Here is a 20,679-nt window from a genome sequence, read left to right as displayed (position 1 = left end):
CGTTTCCTGCTTGCTGTTTATGTACCTCGTTGGCCGATCCGCATTTCACCTCTGCTTGTTTTCTGATTAAGTCCTGGCCATCCCATTCTGTTCCTCTTCCTCAATTAATGTTTTTGAACCTGCATGACTACTATTCTCTGGAACTGCAGCCTTCCACAGGTATTGATCAACGTGGGCCCTGTGTAATTCCAAATCACTGTATAGGGGTTAAAGGGTTTCAGGGTTCTGGGTGTCCAGCTTGGTGAGTGGCTTGCCTCTAGCCTATCCTTTACAGCCCATCTGAATGTGTCGATCCAGGCAGGCGTTACACCGTGCCCTCTGCAGAAGGCCATGTAGGCAGGGATAGTGTTTTAAAAATTGCTGGACAACCAGGTTCAACACGTGAGCCATACAAGGCACGTGTGTCACATTGCCCTGAAGAAGGGTCGCAGACTGGTTTGCATCATTGTCGCACCCAACCTTCCCTGACTGCTGGTTGACTGTAGACAACCATTGATGAAACTCGGTCTCACTCTCCAGAGCTAACCGTCCACAATTCCTCAGCGGTGTCTCACATTTCCCCTACATTTCAAAGTAAACATTTGACCGCATGATGGCCTTGAGCTCTGTTGCCAGCATAGTAAGGAGGTGTGTGGGATTCCTTGGGCGCAGTTACAAAGGAAGGGTGGCTTGACCACACAGGGTTTGGGCCGAGGTGGAGGACCCACACGAGGTTGAGGAGGCAGAAGCAGTGGAGGAACTTGTACATACAGAGTAAGGATTGACACACAAGTCGTGGGGACGGCAAGACTTGTACAGCAAACCCTTCTCCATCTCTCACCATAGTTACCCAGTGCCCAGTCAGCAACATGTAACTCCCCTGTCCATGCTTACTGGTCCAAGTATCTGTGTTGAAATGCACCCTGTCACACACAGAGTTTCTCAAGGAATCGGTGAGGTTGTGTGGGACCTACTGTGGTAGCGCGGGCACGCCTTTCTTGGAGAAGGAGTGACGACTGGCCATCGGCTCTTGGGGCACTGCAATGGGCCTAAGGTCTCGAAAATCCTCGGTCTCAAAAGGGTGTAAAGGCAGCCTTTCTGTTGCCAACAAGTTGCAGATGATGAAACTCAACCTCTTAGGCATGTCATGCCCTTCGAAAATCATGTAAAACATAGCGAGGGGACTCCAACCACAGTCTCCCTCGTTTCCACTAATTGGGCCACACACACCCCACTTGACTGGCATCAGTTGACCCCCATTTTCAAGATGAAAAAGATGCTTTGCATGAAGCACTCTCAAAAATACGCGTGCCTTTGCCGTCCCCTGGCTGACCCAGGGGAAGAAAAGTCCTCTGAGAGCCATGACTTGTTTATCTTGGTTCTTTTAGAAACACAGCGAGGGGACTCCAACCACAGTCTCCCTCGTTTCCACTAATTGGGCCACACACACCCCACTTGACTGGCATCAGTTGACCCCCATTTTCAAGATGAAAAAGATGCTTTGCATGAAGCACTCTCAAAAATACGCGTGCCTTTCCCGTCCCCTGGCTGACCCAGGGGAAGAAAAGTCCTCTGAGAGCCATGACTTGTTCATCTTGGTTCTTTTAGAAACACACCGAGGGGACTCCAACCACAATCTCCCTCGTTGCCACTAATTGGGCCACACACCCCCCACTTGACTGGCATCAGTTGACCCCCCTTTTGAAAAAGAAAAAGATGCTTTGCATGAAGCACTCTCAAAAATACACGTGCCTTTCCCGTCCCCTGGCTGACCCAGGAGAAGAAAAGTCCTCTGAGAGCCATGACTTGTTCATCTTGGTTCTTTTAGAAACACAGCGAGGGGACTCCAACCACAGTCTCCCTCGTTGCCACTAATTGGGCCACACACACCCCACTTGACTGGCATCAGTTGACCCCCCTTTTGAAAAAGAAAAAGATGCTTTGCATGAAGCACTCTCAAAAATACGCGTGCCTTTCCCGTCCCCTGGCTGACCCAGGGGAAGAAAAGTCCTCTGAGAGCCATGACTTGTTTATCTTGGTTCTTTTAGAAACACAGCGAGGGGACTCCAACCACAGTCTCCCTCGTTTCCACTAATTGGGCCACACACACCCCACTTGACTGGCATCAGTTGACCCCCATTTTCAAGATGAAAAAGATGCTTTGCATGAAGCACTCTCAAAAATACGCGTGCCTTTCCCGTCCCCTGGCTGACCCAGGGGAAGAAAAGTCCTCTGAGAGCCATGACTTGTTCATCTTCGTTCTTTTAGAAACACAGCGAGGGGACTCCAACCACAGTCTCCCTCGTTTCCACTAATTGGGCCACACACACCCCACTTGACTGGCATCAGTTGACCCCCATTTTCAAGATGAAAAAGATGCTTTGCATGAAGCACTCTCAAAAATATGTGTGCCTTTGCCGTCCCCTGGCTGACCCAGGGGAAGAAAAGTCCTCTGAGAGCCATGACTTGTTTATCTTGGTTCTTTTAGAAACACAGCGAGGGGACTCCAACCACAGTCTCCCTCGTTTCCACTAATTGGGCCACACACACCCCACTTGACTGGCATCAGTTGACCCCCATTTTCAAGATGAAAAAGATGCTTTGCATGAAGCACTCTCAAAAATACGCGTGCCTTTGTCGTCCCCTGGCTGACCCAGGGGAAGAAAAGTCCTCTGAGAGCCATGACTTGTTCATCTTGGTTCTTTTAGAAACACAGCGAGGGGACTCCAACCACAGTCTCCCTCGTTTCCACTAATTGGGCCACACACACCCCACTTGACTGGCATCAGTTGACCCCCATTTTCAAGATGAAAAAGATGCTTTGCATGAAGCACTCTCAAAAATACGCGTGGCTTTGCCGTCCCCTGGCTGACCCAGGGGAAGAAAAGTCCTCTGAGAGCCATGACTTGTTCATCTTGGTTCTTTTAGAAACACAGCGAGGGGACTCCAACCACAGTCTCCCTCGTTTCCACTAATTGGGCCACACACACCCCACTTGACTGGCATCAGTTGACCCCCATTTTCAAGATGAAAAAGATGCTTTGCATGAAGCACTCTCAAAAATACGCGTGCCTTTGCCGTCCCCTGGCTGACCCAGGGGAAGAAAAGTCCTCTGAGAGCCATGACTTGTTTATCTTGGTTCTTTTAGAAACACAGCGAGGGGACTCCAACCACAGTCTCCCTCGTTTCCACTAATTGGGCCACACACACCCCACTTGACTGGCATCAGTTGACCCCCATTTTCAAGATGAAAAAGATGCTTTGCATGAAGCACTCTCAAAAATACGCGTGCCTTTGCCGTCCCCTGGCTGACCCAGGGGAAGAAAAGTCCTCTGAGAGCCATGACTTGTTCATCTTGGTTCTTTTAGAAACACAGCGAGGGGACTCCAACCACAGTCTCCCTCGTTTCCACTAATTGGGCCACACACACCCCACTTGACTGGCATCAGTTGACCCCCATTTTCAAGATGAAAAAGATGCTTTGCATGAAGCACTCTCAAAAATACGCGTGCCTTTGCCGTCCCCTGGCTGACCCAGGGGAAGAAAAGTCCTCTGAGAGCCATGACTTGTTCATCTTGGTTCTTTTAGAAACACAGCGAGGGGACTCCAACCACAGTCTCCCTCGTTTCCACTAATTGGGCCACACACACCCCACTTGACTGGCATCAGTTGACCCCCATTTTCAAGATGAAAAAGATGCTTTGCATGAAGCACTCTCAAAAATACGCGTGCCTTTGCCGTCCCCTGGCTGACCCAGGGGAAGAAAAGTCCTCTGAGAGCCATGACTTGTTTATCTTGGTTCTTTTAGAAACACAGCGAGGGGACTCCAACCACAGTCTCCCTCGTTTCCACTAATTGGGCCACACACACCCCACTTGACTGGCATCAGTTGACCCCCATTTTCAAGATGAAAAAGATGCTTTGCATGAAGCACTCTCAAAAATACGCGTGTCTTTGCCGTCCCCTGGCTGACCCAGGGGAAGAAAAGTCCTCTGAGAGCCATGACTTGTTCATCTTGGTTCTTTTAGAAACACAGCGAGGGGACTCCAACCACAGTCTCCCTCGTTTCCACTAATTGGGCCACACACACCCCACTTGACTGGCATCAGTTGACCCCCATTTTCAAGATGAAAAAGATGCTTTGCATGAAGCACTCTCAAAAATACGCGTGCCTTTCCCGTCCCCTGGCTGACCCAGGGGAAGAAAAGTCCTCTGAGAGCCATGACTTGTTCATCTTGGTTCTTTTAGAAACACAGCGAGGGGACTCCAACCACAGTCTCCCTCGTTTCCACTAATTGGGCCACACACACCCCACTTGACTGGCATCAGTTGACCCCCATTTTCAAGATGAAAAAGATGCTTTGCATGAAGCACTCTCAAAAATACGCGTGCCTTTGTCGTCCCCTGGCTGACCCAGGGGAAGAAAAGTCCTCTGAGAGCCATGACTTGTTCATCTTGGTTCTTTTAGAAACACAGCGAGGGGACTCCAACCACAGTCTCCCTCGTTTCCACTAATTGGGCCACACACACCCCACTTGACTGGCATCAGTTGACCCCCATTTTCAAGATGAAAAAGATGCTTTGCATGAAGCACTCTCAAAAATACGCGTGTCTTTGCCGTCCCCTGGCTGACCCAGGGGAAGAAAAGTCCTCTGAGAGCCATGACTTGTTCATCTTGGTTCTTTTAGAAACACAGCGAGGGGACTCCAACCACAGTCTCCCTCGTTTCCACTAATTGGGCCACACACACCCCACTTGACTGGCATCAGTTGACCCCCATTTTGAAAAAGAAAAAGATGCTTTGCATGAAGCACTCTCAAAAATACGCGTGCCTTTCCCTTCCCCTGGCTGACCCAGGGGAAGAAAAGTCCTCTGAGAGCCATGACTTGTTTATCTTGGTTCTTTTAGAAACACAGCGAGGGGACTCCAACCACAGTCTCCCTCGTTTCCACTAATTGGGCCACACACACCCCACTTGACTGGCATCAGTTGACCCCCATTTTCAAGATGAAAAAGATGCTTTGCATGAAGCACTCTCAAAAATACGCGTGCCTTTCCCGTCCCCTGGCTGACCCAGGGGAAGAAAAGTCCTCTGAGAGCCATGACTTGTTCATCTTGGTTCTTTTAGAAACACAGCGAGGGGACTCCAACCACAGTCTCCCTCGTTTCCACTAATTGGGCCACACACACCCCACTTGACTGGCATCAGTTGACCCCCATTTTCAAGATGAAAAAGATGCTTTGCATGAAGCACTCTCAAAAATACGCGTGCCTTTGTCGTCCCCTGGCTGACCCAGGGGAAGAAAAGTCCTCTGAGAGCCATGACTTGTTCATCTTGGTTCTTTTAGAAACACAGCGAGGGGACTCCAACCACAGTCTCCCTCGTTTCCACTAATTGGGCCACACACACCCCACTTGACTGGCATCAGTTGACCCCCATTTTCAAGATGAAAAAGATGCTTTGCATGAAGCACTCTCAAAAATACGCGTGCCTTTGCCGTCCCCTGGCTGACCCAGGGGAAGAAAAGTCCTCTGAGAGCCATGACTTGTTCATCTTCGTTCTTTTAGAAACACAGCGAGGGGACTCCAACCACAGTCTCCCTCGTTTCCACTAATTGGGCCACACACACCCCACTTGACTGGCATCAGTTGACCCCCATTTTCAAGATGAAAAAGATGCTTTGCATGAAGCACTCTCAAAAATACGCGTGCCTTTGCCGTCCCCTGGCTTACCCAGGGGAAGAAAAGTCCTCTGAGAGCCATGACTTGTTTATCTTGGTTCTTTTAGAAACACAGCGAGGGGACTCCAACCACAGTCTCCCTCGTTTCCACTAATTGGGCCACACACACCCCACTTGACTGGCATCAGTTGACCCCCATTTTCAAGATGAAAAAGATGCTTTGCATGAAGCACTCTCAAAAATACGCGTGCCTTTCCCGTCCCCTGGCTGACCCAGGGGAAGAAAAGTCCTCTGAGAGCCATGACTTGTTCATCTTGGTTCTTTTAGAAACACAGCGAGGGGACTCCAACCACAGTCTCCCTCGTTTCCACTAATTGGGCCACACACACCCCACTTGACTGGCATCAGTTGACCCCCATTTTCAAGATGAAAAAGATGCTTTGCATGAAGCACTCTCAAAAATACGCGTGCCTTTGCCGTCCCCTGGCTGACCCAGGGGAAGAAAAGTCCTCTGAGAGCCATGACTTGTTCATCTTGGTTCTTTTAGAAACACAGCGAGGGGACTCCAACCACAGTCTCCCTCGTTTCCACTAATTGGGCCACACACACCCCACTTGACTGGCATCAGTTGACCCCCATTTTCAAGATGAAAAAGATGCTTTGCATGAAGCACTCTCAAAAATACGCGTGTCTTTGCCGTCCCCTGGCTGACCCAGGGGAAGAAAAGTCCTCTGAGAGCCATGACTTGTTCATCTTGGTTCTTTTAGAAACACAGCGAGGGGACTCCAACCACAGTCTCCCTCGTTTCCACTAATTGGGCCACACACACCCCACTTGACTGGCATCAGTTGACCCCCATTTTCAAGATGAAAAAGATGCTTTGCATGAAGCACTCTCAAAAATACGCGTGCCTTTCCCGTCCCCTGGCTGACCCAGGGGAAGAAAAGTCCTCTGAGAGCCATGACTTGTTCATCTTGGTTCTTTTAGAAACACAGCGAGGGGACTCCAACCACAGTCTCCCTCGTTTCCACTAATTGGGCCACACACACCCCACTTGACTGGCATCAGTTGACCCCCATTTTCAAGATGAAAAAGATGCTTTGCATGAAGCACTCTCAAAAATACGCGTGTCTTTGCCGTCCCCTGGCTGACCCAGGGGAAGAAAAGTCCTCTGAGAGCCATGACTTGTTCATCTTGGTTCTTTTAGAAACACAGCGAGGGGACTCCAACCACAGTCTCCCTCGTTTCCACTAATTGGGCCACACACACCCCACTTGACTGGCATCAGTTGACCCCCATTTTCAAGATGAAAAAGATGCTTTGCATGAAGCACTCTCAAAAATACGCATGCCTTTCCCGTCCCCTGGCTGACCCAGGGGAAGAAAAGTCCTCTGAGAGCCATGACTTGTTTATCTTGGTTCTTTTAGAAACACAGCGAGGAGACTCCAACCACAGTCTCCCTCGTTTCCACTAATTGGGCCACACACACCCCACTTGACTGGCATCAGTTGACCCCCATTTTCAAGATGAAAAAGATGCTTTGCATGAAGCACTCTCAAAAATACGCGTGCCTTTGCCGTCCCCTGGCTGACCCAGGAGAAGAAAAGTCCTCTGAGAGCCATGACTTGTTTATCTTGGTTCTTTTAGAAACACAGCGAGGGGACTCCAACCACAGTCTCCCTCGTTTCCACTAATTGGGCCACACACACCCCACTTGACTGGCATCAGTTGACCCCCATTTTCAAGATGAAAAAGATGCTTTGCATGAAGCACTCTCAAAAATACGCGTGCCTTTCGCGTCCCCTGGCTGACCCAGGGGAAGAAAAGTCCTCTGAGAGACATGACTTGTTCATCTTGGTTCTTTTAGAAACACAGCGAGGGGACTCCAACCACAGTCTCCCTCGTTTCCACTAATTGGGCCACACACACCCCACTTGACTGGCATCAGTTGACCCCCATTTTCAAGATGAAAAAGATGCTTTGCATGAAGCACTCTCAAAAATACGCGTGCCTTTGCCGTCCCCTGGCTGACCCAGGGGAAGAAAAGTCCTCTGAGAGCCATGACTTGTTTATCTTGGTTCTTTTAGAAACACAGCGAGGGGACTCCAACCACAGTCTCCCTCGTTTCCACTAATTGGGCCACACACACCCCACTTGACTGGCATCAGTTGACCCCCATTTTCAAGATGAAAAAGATGCTTTGCATGAAGCACTCTCAAAAATACGCGTGTCTTTGCCGTCCCCTGGCTGACCCAGGGGAAGAAAAGTCCTCTGAGAGCCATGACTTGTTCATCTTGGTTCTTTTAGAAACACAGCGAGGGGACTCCAACCACAGTCTCCCTCGTTTCCACTAATTGGGCCACACACACCCCACTTGACTGGCATCAGTTGACCCCCATTTTCAAGATGAAAAAGATGCTTTGCATGAAGCACTCTCAAAAATACGCGTGCCTTTCCCGTCCCCTGGCTGACCCAGGGGAAGAAAAGTCCTCTGAGAGCCATGACTTGTTCATCTTGGTTCTTTTAGAAACACAGCGAGGGGACTCCAACCACAGTCTCCCTCGTTTCCACTAATTGGGCCACACACACCCCACTTGACTGGCATCAGTTGACCCCCATTTTCAAGATGAAAAAGATGCTTTGCATGAAGCACTCTCAAAAATACGCGTGCCTTTGTCGTCCCCTGGCTGACCCAGGGGAAGAAAAGTCCTCTGAGAGCCATGACTTGTTCATCTTGGTTCTTTTAGAAACACAGCGAGGGGACTCCAACCACAGTCTCCCTCGTTTCCACTAATTGGGCCACACACACCCCACTTGACTGGCATCAGTTGACCCCCATTTTCAAGATGAAAAAGATGCTTTGCATGAAGCACTCTCAAAAATACGCGTGCCTTTCCCGTCCCCTGGCTTACCCAGGGGAAGAAAAGTCCTCTGAGAGCCATGACTTGTTCATCTTGGTTCTTTTAGAAACACAGCGAGGGGACTCCAACCACAGTCTCCCTCGTTTCCACTAATTGGGCCACACAAACCCCACTTGACTGGCATCAGTTGACCCCCATTTTCAAGATGAAAAAGATGCTTTGCATGAAGCACTCTCAAAAATACGCGTGCCTTTGCCGTCCCCTGGCTGACCCAGGGGAAGAAAAGTCCTCTGAGAGCCATGACTTGTTCATCTTGGTTCTTTTAGAAACACACCGAGGGGACTCCAACCACAATCTCCCTCGTTGCCACTAATTGGGCCACACACCCCCCACTTGACTGGCATCAGTTGACCCCCCTTTTGAAAAAGAAAAAGATGCTTTGCATGAAGCACTCTCAAAAATACACGTGCCTTTCCCGTCCCCTGGCTGACCCAGGAGAAGAAAAGTCCTCTGAGAGCCATGACTTGTTCATCTTGGTTCTTTTAGAAACACAGCGAGGGGACTCCAACCACAGTCTCCCTCGTTGCCACTAATTGGGCCACACACACCCCACTTGACTGGCATCAGTTGACCCCCCTTTTGAAAAAGAAAAAGATGCTTTGCATGAAGCACTCTCAAAAATACGCGTGCCTTTTTCGTCCCCTGGCTGACCCAGGGGAAGAAAAGTCCTCTGAGAGCCATGACTTGTTCATCTTGGTTCTTTTAGAAACACAGCGAGGGGACTCCAACCACAGTCTCCCTCGTTTCCACTAATTGGGCCACACACACCCCACTTGACTGGCATCAGTTGACCCCCATTTTCAAGATGAAAAAGATGCTTTGCATGAAGCACTCTCAAAAATACGCGTGCCTTTGCCGTCCCCTGGCTGACCCAGGGGAAGAAAAGTCCTCTGAGAGCCATGACTTGTTCATCTTGGTTCTTTTAGAAACACAGCGAGGGGACTCCAACCACAGTCTCCCTCGTTTCCACTAATTGGGCCACACACACCCCACTTGACTGGCATCAGTTGACCCCCATTTTCAAGATGAAAAAGATGCTTTGCATGAAGCACTCTCAAAAATACGCGTGCCTTTGCCGTCCCCTGGCTGACCCAGGGGAAGAAAAGTCCTCTGAGAGCCATGACTTGTTTATCTTGGTTCTTTTAGAAACACAGCGAGGGGACTCCAACCACAGTCTCCCTCGTTTCCACTAATTGGGCCACACACACCCCACTTGACTGGCATCAGTTGACCCCCATTTTCAAGATGAAAAAGATGCTTTGCATGAAGCACTCTCAAAAATACGCGTGCCTTTCCCGTCCCCTGGCTGACCCAGGGGAAGAAAAGTCCTCTGAGAGCCATGACTTGTTCATCTTGGTTCTTTTAGAAACACAGCGAGGGGACTCCAACCACAGTCTCCCTCGTTTCCACTAATTGGGCCACACACACCCCACTTGACTGGCATCAGTTGACCCCCATTTTCAAGATGAAAAAGATGCTTTGCATGAAGCACTCTCAAAAATACGCGTGCCTTTGCCGTCCCCTGGCTGACCCAGGGGAAGAAAAGTCCTCTGAGAGCCATGACTTGTTCATCTTGGTTCTTTTAGAAACACAGCGAGGGGACTCCAACCACAGTCTCCCTCGTTTCCACTAATTGGGCCACACACACCCCACTTGACTGGCATCAGTTGACCCCCATTTTCAAGATGAAAAAGATGCTTTGCATGAAGCACTCTCAAAAATACGCGTGCCTTTGCCGTCCCCTGGCTGACCCAGGGGAAGAAAAGTCCTCTGAGAGCCATGACTTGTTTATCTTGGTTCTTTTAGAAACACAGCGAGGGGACTCCAACCACAGTCTCCCTCGTTTCCACTAATTGGGCCACACACACCCCACTTGACTGGCATCAGTTGACCCCCATTTTCAAGATGAAAAAGATGCTTTGCATGAAGCACTCTCAAAAATACGCGTGTCCTTGCCGTCCCCTGGCTGACCCAGGGGAAGAAAAGTCCTCTGAGAGCCATGACTTGTTCATCTTGGTTCTTTTAGAAACACAGCGAGGGGACTCCAACCACAGTCTCCCTCGTTTCCACTAATTGGGCCACACAAACCCCACTTGACTGGCATCAGTTGACCCCCATTTTCAAGATGAAAAAGATGCTTTGCATGAAGCACTCTCAAAAATACGCGTGCCTTTCCCGTCCCCTGGCTTACCCAGGGGAAGAAAAGTCCTCTGAGAGCCATGACTTGTTCATCTTGGTTCTTTTAGAAACACAGCGAGGGGACTCCAACCACAGTCTCCCTCGTTTCCACTAATTGGGCCACACAAACCCCACTTGACTGGCATCAGTTGACCCCCATTTTCAAGATGAAAAAGATGCTTTGCATGAAGCACTCTCAAAAATACGCGTGCCTTTGCCGTCCCCTGGCTGACCCAGGGGAAGAAAAGTCCTCTGAGAGCCATGACTTGTTCATCTTGGTTCTTTTAGAAACACACCGAGGGGACTCCAACCACAATCTCCCTCGTTGCCACTAATTGGGCCACACACCCCCCACTTGACTGGCATCAGTTGACCCCCATTTTCAAGATGAAAAAGATGCTTTGCATGAAGCACTCTCAAAAATACGCGTGTCTTTGCCGTCCCCTGGCTGACCCAGGGGAAGAAAAGTCCTCTGAGAGCCATGACTTGTTCATCTTGGTTCTTTTAGAAACACAGCGAGGGGACTCCAACCACAGTCTCCCTCGTTTCCACTAATTGGGCCACACACACCCCACTTGACTGGCATCAGTTGACCCCCATTTTCAAGATGAAAAAGATGCTTTGCATGAAGCACTCTCAAAAATACGCGTGCCTTTCCCGTCCCCTGGCTGACCCAGGGGAAGAAAAGTCCTCTGAGAGCCATGACTTGTTTAACTTGGTTCTTTTAGAAACACAGCGAGGGGACTCCAACCACAGTCTCCCTCGTTTCCACTAATTGGGCCACACACACCCCACTTGACTGGCATCAGTTGACCCCCATTTTCAAGATGAAAAAGATGCTTTGCATGAAGCACTCTCAAAAATACGCGTGCCTTTGTCGTCCCCTGGCTGACCCAGGGGAAGAAAAGTCCTCTTAGAGCCATGACTTGTTCATCTTGGTTCTTTTAGAAACACAGCGAGGGGACTCCAACCACAGTCTCCCTCGTTTCCACTAATTGGGCCACACACACCCCACTTGACTGGCATCAGTTGACCCCCATTTTCAAGATGAAAAAGATGCTTTGCATGAAGCACTCTCAAAAATACGCGTGCCTTTCCCGTCCCCTGGCTGACCCAGGGGAAGAAAAGTCCTCTGAGAACCATGACTTGTTCATCTTGGTTCTTTTAGAAACACAGCGAGGGGACTCCAACCACAGTCTCCCTCGTTTCCACTAATTGGGCCACACACACCCCACTTGACTGGCATCAGTTGACCCCCATTTTCAAGATGAAAAAGATGCTTTGCATGAAGCACTCTCAAAAATACGCGTGCCTTTCCCGTCCCCTGGCTGACCCAGGGGAAGAAAAGTCCTCTGAGAGCCATGACTTGTTCATCTTGGTTCTTTTAGAAACACAGTGAGGGGACTCCAACCACAGTCTCCCTCGTTTCCACTAATTGGGCCACACACACCCCACTTGACTGGCATCAGTTGACCCCCATTTTCAAGATGAAAAAGATGCTTTGCATGAAGCACTCTCAAAAATACGCGTGCCTTTGCCGTCCCCTGGCTGACCCAGGGGAAGAAAAGTCCTCTGAGAGCCATGACTTGCTTATCTTGGTTCTTTTAGAAACACAGCGAGGGGACTCCAACCACAGTCTCCCTCGTTTCCACTAATTGGGCCACACACACCCCACTTGACTGGCATCAGTTGACCCCCATTTTCAAGATGAAAAAGATGCTTTGCATGAAGCACTCTCAAAAATACGCGTGCCTTTGCCGTCCCCTGGCTGACCCAGGGGAAGAAAAGTCCTCTGAGAGCCATGACTTGTTCATCTTGGTTCTTTTAGAAACACAGCGAGGGGACTCCAACCACAGTCTCCCTCGTTTCCACTAATTGGGCCACACACACCCCACTTGACTGGCATCAGTTGACCCCCATTTTCAAGATGAAAAAGATGCTTTGCATGAAGCACTCTCAAAAATACGCGTGCCTTTGCCGTCCCCTGGCTGACCCAGGGGAAGAAAAGTCCTCTGAGAGCCATGACTTGTTCATCTTGGTTCTTTTAGAAACATAGCGAGGGGACTCCAACCACAGTCTCCCTCGTTTCCACTAATTGGGCCACACACACCCCACTTGACTGGCATCAGTTGACCCCCATTTTCAAGATGAAAAAGATGCTTTGCATGAAGCACTCTCAAAAATACGCGTGCCTTTGTCGTCCCCTGGCTGACCCAGGGGAAGAAAAGTCCTCTGAGAGCCATGACTTGTTCATCTTGGTTCTTTTAGAAACACAGCGAGGGGACTCCAACCACAGTCTCCATCGTTTCCACTAATTGGGCCACACACACCCCACTTGACTGGCATCAGTTGACCCCCATTTTCAAGATGAAAAAGATGCTTTGCATGAAGCACTCTCAAAAATACGCGTGTCTTTGCCGTCCCCTGGCTGACCCAGGGGAAGAAAAGTCCTCTGAGAGCCATGACTTGTTCATCTTGGTTCTTTTAGAAACACAGCGAGGGGACTCCAACCACAGTCTCCCTCGTTTCCACTAATTGGGCCACACACACCCCACTTGACTGGCATCAGTTGACCCCCATTTTCAAGATGAAAAAGATGCTTTGCATGAAGCACTCTCAAAAATACGCGTGCCTTTCCCGTCCCCTGGCTGACCCAGGGGAAGAAAAGTCCTCTGAGAGCCATGACTTGTTCATCTTGGTTCTTTTAGAAACACAGCGAGGGGACTCCAACCACAGTCTCCCTCGTTTCCACTAATTGGGCCACACACACCCCACTTGACTGGCATCAGTTGACCCCCATTTTCAAGATGAAAAAGATGCTTTGCATGAAGCACTCTCAAAAATACGCGTGCCTTTCCCGTCCCCTGGCTGACCCAGGGGAAGAAAAGTCCTCTGAGAGCCATGACTTGTTCATCTTGGTTCTTTTAGAAACACAGCGAGGGGACTCCAACCACAGTCTCCCTCGTTTCCACTAATTGGGCCACACACACCCCACTTGACTGGCATCAGTTGACCCCCATTTTCAAGATGAAAAAGATGCTTTGCATGAAGCACTCTCAAAAATACGCGTGCCTTTCCCGTCCCCTGGCTGACCCAGGGGAAGAAAAGTCCTCTGAGAGCCATGACTTGTTCATCTTGGTTCTTTTAGAAACACAGCGAGGGGACTCCAACCACAGTCTCCCTCGTTTCCACTAATTGGGCCACACACACCCCACTTGACTGGCATCAGTTGACCCCCATTTTCAACATGAAAAAGATGCTTTGCATGAAGCACTCTCAAAAATACGCGTGCCTTTGCCGTCCCCTGGCTGACCCAGGGGAAGAAAAGTCCTCTGAGAGCCATGACTTGCTTATCTTGGTTCTTTTAGAAACACAGCGAGGGGACTCCAACCACAGTCTCCCTCGTTTCCACTAATTGGGCCACACACACCCCACTTGACTGGCATCAGTTGACCCCCATTTTCAAGATGAAAAAGATGCTTTGCATGAAGCACTCTCAAAAATACGCGTGCCTTTGCCGTCCCCTGGCTGACCCAGGGGAAGAAAAGTCCTCTGAGAGCCATGACTTGTTCATCTTGGTTCTTTTAGAAACACAGCGAGGGGACTCCAACCACAGTCTCCCTCGTTTCCACTAATTGGGACACACACACCCCACTTGACTGGCATCAGTTGACCCCCATTTTCAAGATGAAAAAGATGCTTTGCATGAAGCACTCTCAAAAATACGCGTGTCTTTGCCGTCCCCTGGCTGACCCAGGGGAAGAAAAGTCCTCTGAGAGCCATGACTTGTTCATCTTGGTTCTTTTAGAAACACAGCGAGGGGACTCCAACCACAGTCTCCCTCGTTTCCACTAATTGGGCCACACACACCCCACTTGACTGGCATCAGTTGACCCCCATTTTCAAGATGAAAAAGATGCTTTGCATGAAGCACTCTCAAAAATACGCGTGCCTTTCCCGTCCCCTGGCTGACCCAGGGGAAGAAAAGTCCTCTGAGAGCCATGACTTGTTCATCTTGGTTCTTTTAGAAACACAGCGAGGGGACTCCAACCACAGTCTCCCTCGTTTCCACTAATTGGGCCACACACACCCCACTTGACTGGCATCAGTTGACCCCCATTTTCAAGATGAAAAAGATGCTTTGCATGAAGCACTCTCAAAAATACGCGTGCCTTTGTCGTCCCCTGGCTGACCCAGGGGAAGAAAAGTCCTCTGAGAGCCATGACTTGTTCATCTTGGTTCTTTTAGAAACACAGCGAGGGGACTCCAACCACAGTCTCCCTCGTTTCCACTAATTGGGCCACACACACCCCACTTGACTGGCATCAGTTGACCCCCATTTTCAAGATGAAAAAGATGCTTTGCATGAAGCACTCTCAAAAATACGCGTGCCTTTCCCGTCCCCTGGCTGACCCAGGGGAAGAAAAGTCCTCTGAGAGCCATGACTTGTTCATCTTGGTTCTTTTAGAAACACAGCGAGGGGACTCCAACCACAGTCTCCCTCGTTTCCACTAATTGGGCCACACACACCCCACTTGACTGGCATCAGTTGACCCCCATTTTCAAGATGAAAAAGATGCTTTGCATGAAGCACTCTCAAAAATACGCGTGCCTTTCCCGTCCCCTGGCTGACCCAGGGGAAGAAAAGTCCTCTGAGAGCCATGACTTGTTCATCTTGGTTCTTTTAGAAACACAGCGAGGGGACTCCAACCACAGTCTCCCTCGTTTCCACTAATTGGGCCACACACACCCCACTTGACTGGCATCAGTTGACCCCCATTTTCAAGATGAAAAAGATGCTTTGCATGAAGCACTCTCAAAAATACGCGTGCCTTTGCCGTCCCCTGGCTGACCCAGGGGAAGAAAAGTCCTCTGAGAGCCATGACTTGTTTATCTTGGTTCTTTTAGAAACACAGCGAGGGGACTCCAACCACAGTCTCCCTCGTTTCCACTAATTGGGCCACACACACCCCACTTGACTGGCATCAGTTGACCCCCATTTTCAAGATGAAAAAGATGCTTTGCATGAAGCACTCTCAAAAATACGCGTGCCTTTGCCGTCCCCTGGCTGACCCAGGGGAAGAAAAGTCCTCTGAGAGCCATGACTTGTTCATCTTGGTTCTTTTAGAAACACAGCGAGGGGACTCCAACCACAGTCTCCCTCGTTTCCACTAATTGGGCCACACACACCCCACTTGACTGGCATCAGTTGACCCCCATTTTCAAGATGAAAAAGATGCTTTGCATGAAGCACTCTCAAAAATACGCGTGCCTTTCCCGTCCCCTGGCTGACCCAGGGGAAGAAAAGTCCTCTGAGAGCCATGACTTGTTCATCTTGGTTCTTTTAGGAACACAGCGAGGGGACTCCAACCACAGTCTCCCTCGTTTCCACTAATTGGGCCACACACACCCCACTTGACTGGCATCAGTTGACCCCCATTTTCAAGATGAAAAAGATGCTTTGCATGAAGCACTCTCAAAAACACGTGTGCCTTTCCCGTCCCCTGGCTGACCCAGGGGAAGAAAAGTCCTCTGAGAGCCATGACTTGTTCATCTTGGTTCTTTTAGAAACACAGCGAGGGGACTCCAACCACAGTCTCCCTCGTTTCCACTAATTGGGCCACACACACCCCACTTGACTGGCATCAGTTGACCCCCATTTTCAAGATGAAAAAGATGCTTTGCATGAAGCACTCTCAAAAATACGCGTGCCTTTGCCGTCCCCTGGCTGACCCAGGGGAAGAAAAGTCGTCTGAGAGCCATGACTTGTTTATCCTGGTTCTTTTAGAAACACAGCGAGGGGACTCCAACCACAGTCTCCCTCGTTTCCACTAATTGGGCCACACACACCCCACTTGACTGGCATCAGTTGACCCCCATTTTCAAGATGAAAAAGATGCTTTGCATGAAGCACTCTCAAAAATACGCGTGCCTTTGCCGTCCCCTGGCTGACCCAGGGGAAGAAAAGTCCTCTGAGAGCCATGACTTGTTCATCTTGGTTCTTTTAGAAACACAGCGAGGGGACTCCAACCACAGTCTCCCTCGTTTCCACTAATTGGGCCACACACACCCCACTTGACTGGCATCAGTTGACCCCCATTTTCAAGATGAAAAAGATGCTTTGCATGAAGCACTCTCAAAAATACGCGTGCCTTTGCCGTCCCCTGGCTGACCCAGGGGAAGAAAAGTCCTCTGAGAGCCATGACTTGTTCATCTTGGTTCTTTTAGAAACATAGCGAGGGGACTCCAACCACAGTCTCCCTCGTTTCCACTAATTGGGCCACACACACCCCACTTGACTGGCATCAGTTGACCCCCATTTTCAAGATGAAAAAGATGCTTTGCATGAAGCACTCTTAAAAATACGCGTGCCTTTGTCGTCCCCTGGCTGACCCAGGAAAAGAAAAGTCCTCTGAGAGCCATGACTTGTTCATCTTGGTTCTTTTAGAAACACAGCGAGGGTACTCCAACAACAGTCTCCCTCGTTTCCACTAATTGGGCCACACACACCCCACTTGACTGGCATCAGTTGACCCCCTTTTTCAAGATGAAAAAGATGCTTTGCATGAAGCACTCTCAAAAATACGCGTGTCTTTGCCGTCCCCTGGCTGACCCAGGGGAAGAAAAGTCCTCTGAGAGCCATGACTTGTTCATCTTGGTTCTTTTAGAAACACAGCGAGGGGACTCCAACCACAGTCTCCCTCGTTTCCACTAATTGGGCCACACACACCCCACTTGACTGGCATCAGTTGACCCCCATTTTCAAGATGAAAAAGATGCTTTGCATGAAGCACTCTCAAAAATACGCGTGCCTTTCCCGTCCCCTGGCTGACCCAGGGGAAGAAAAGTCCTCTGAGAGCCATGACTTGTTCATCTTGGTTCTTTTAGAAACACAGCGAGGGGACTCCAACCACAGTCTCCCTCGTTTCCACTAATTGGGCCACACACACCCCACTTGACTGGCATCAGTTGACCCCCATTTTCAAGATGAAAAAGATGCTTTGCATGAAGCACTCTCAAAAATGCGCGTGCCTTTCCCGTCCCCTGGCTGACCCAGGGGAAGAAAAGTCCTCTGAGAGCCATGACTTGTTCATCTTGGATCTTTTAGAAACACAGCGAGGGGACTCCAACCACAGTCTCCCTCGTTTCCACTAATTGGGCCACACACACCCCACTTGACTGGCATCAGTTGACCCCCATTTTCAAGATGAAAAAGATGCTTTGCATGAAGCACTCTCAAAAATACGCGTGCCTTTGCCGTCCCCTGGCTGACCCAGGGGAAGAAAAGTCCTCTGAGAGCCATGACTTGTTTATCTTGGTTCTTTTAGAAACACAGCGAGGGGACTCCAACCACAGTCTCCCTCGTTTCCACTAATTGGGCCACACACACCCCACTTGACTGGCATCAGTTGACCCCCATTTTCAAGATGAAAAAGATGCTTTGCATGAAGCACTCTCAAAAATACGCGTGCCTTTGCCGTCCCCTGGCTTACCCAGGGGAAGAAAAGTCCTCTGAGAGCCATGTCCACATTGTCAGTGGACAGACGCGTGTGCTTATCTGCCAGCAGACCCCCAGCAGCACTGAAGACAGGTTCCGAGAGAACGCTGGCTGCAGGACACGACAAGATCCCCAAGGCGTACGTGGCGAGCTCAGGCAATTTATCCAGATTGGAAGCCTAAAATGAGCAGGGCTCAAGTTGCACAATAATGGAATCGATGTTTCCTTGCATATACTCATATATCTGTGTGTCCTCCTCTTTTTCCTTGTCCAGCTGTTTTGTTTTCGCATAAGTATATGTCCTTGTCACTTTCCCATGTGTTTGTGTTGTGTTGTGAGTTGTTTGTCACCTTTTGGACACCTTTGAGGGTGTTTTCTAGGTGTTTTTATTTGTTTGTGATTGCCTGCCATTGTTTCCTATGCAGTTCGAGTTCGGTTCGTCGAACGTTTGACGAGCCGAACTCGAACGGGACCTCCGTTCGGCGAACCGACCTCGAGCCGAACCGGGACCGGTTCGCTCATCTCTACTCCACAGCCCTGGGTGGAGGGCACACTGAGCAGCTGCTGAGAGGCGGTTAGTCTGCAGTAATGGTATGTCAGGTGGCAGGCACACTGTGCTGCTCCTGAGGGCCTGATAATATGCTGCACACAGTTTATGGAGAGCACACTATGTGGCATCTGAGAGGCTAGTGTAGCGCACCATGGCGCCTAAGGGGTTACTCGTCACCAGGCCAGTGGTTTTGTGAGGTTGCTGTGACTGGCCTGACCCGGCTCCGTGGCCCTGTCGGCTACATGTAAATGACAAATAAACAGGTGCAAAGTGTAGATGGGTATGGAAGGAGGGCGAGGGGTCCCTGGGAAGCATGTCACCGGTTGGAGCGGTGACTGGGGTCTCGGCCTCCTCCGCTGTCGACACTTCCTGCGACTTTTCCTCTTCCAGGGGCGGTGTTGCATGGGAATGGGGAATGCTTTGCAGCGCAACCTGTGGTGTGCGGCCAGAGATTAGCCGCGGCTGCTAGATGTTGCTCTTCTCCGGGGCTGATGATAACGCAGCTCAGATAGTCTAGCTCCTCACAGGTGAGCCCCACAGCCCCAGGGAGGATGAGGACGATGGGGATGGCTGATGGCGCTGAAGCGCAGGGTGCCAGCAATGACAAGGACAACACAGGGGGCTGCAGTTCAAAGTTCTATTTATTCACAGTTCTTAAGGTGCCCTGGTGGTGCCGCTCTCTGCCGCCATAGATAGACTCCAGCCAGTCCCAGGTGAATCAGAGTCAATCACGGGTGTCTTTGGAAATGTGTGAGACCTTACTTTTTGCGCTGACACACGGTTCCCTGTAGCCTAAAGCAATTTGGGGACCCTGCTGTCGATGTTAAGTGTCCTGTCACATATGCAGATGATGCGGGTCCTCGCCATGTGGTCCAACTGTAGCCCTGACCCCGGATCCTATATGTCACTGTGATCCGGAAAAGTGGGTAGGGGACGATGGGACATAAAATCCCCATCCCCTGCAGATTTGTTACTCTGTGAAGGTGTCCCCAACCAAGAGTCCTGCATCCCTACTTGCGCTGGCACTGTGGGAATGGTTAGGCTTGACCTCAGCTACCATTTCCTCTTGTCCCAACATCTCCACCGGCTGCCTCTTGCCCTCTTTCAGTTTCATTCCTGCAAACCCAGTGTGGTGTTGTGACCCCTGGCCCTGGGACTATCTCTACCTATCTCCCGTCTCAGGGCCAGCCTGTTAAACGCTCCTGTCTCAAGGCTGTCCTGGGCTGTTCTCTGACTAAAAGTGAAACTGTTTGTCTTTCTACTCACTGAGAGCAGCCCCCACCTCAGGAATGACTCCGCAGTGCTGGAGATTACCTGTTGCTATGGTGCCTACCTGCAGTCTGGCTTCCTGTATGTGGTGACATATGCTAGATGGATGTTCTGTGTGAGTGCAGCAACCAGTGATTAACCTCTTCTCAACCGGGAGAGAATTACAACTTAAACCAGATACAATTCCCTGTGGCGACTGAGCCTCAGGGGTGCCACACTAGTAGTCTGTACCATATAGCTGGTGAAGGGCACCAGTATTTAGCATATGCAGTGAAGACAGACTTTCCCATTACATAGAAGATGTCAGTTATTGATGAGATCATATAATGTTAGAGTTGGTCCAACCCATGGGGTGCCTCTTTCTCCTGGTATTTGGTGAATCATTTTAGGATGGTCTGCACCATCGCTGGATTACCTGAGGGAATTGTGCCATGTAACTGCATGCCTTACATCTCTTTTTCATCATATTTACCTCAAATTGGCCTCCTGATGAATCGTGATTGCGGGGAAACGCGTCGAGGCAATATCATCCACATTTTTATGCAAGAACCACCAATAATTTGTGGCAAAACAGGACACACAGGGGACTGATCATCCATTTTG

Source organism: Anomaloglossus baeobatrachus, chromosome 4, assembly GCF_048569485.1.
Source record: "Anomaloglossus baeobatrachus isolate aAnoBae1 chromosome 4, aAnoBae1.hap1, whole genome shotgun sequence".
Taxonomy (NCBI): domain Eukaryota; kingdom Metazoa; phylum Chordata; class Amphibia; order Anura; family Aromobatidae; genus Anomaloglossus; species Anomaloglossus baeobatrachus.
This window is presented reverse-complemented; position numbering follows the sequence as displayed.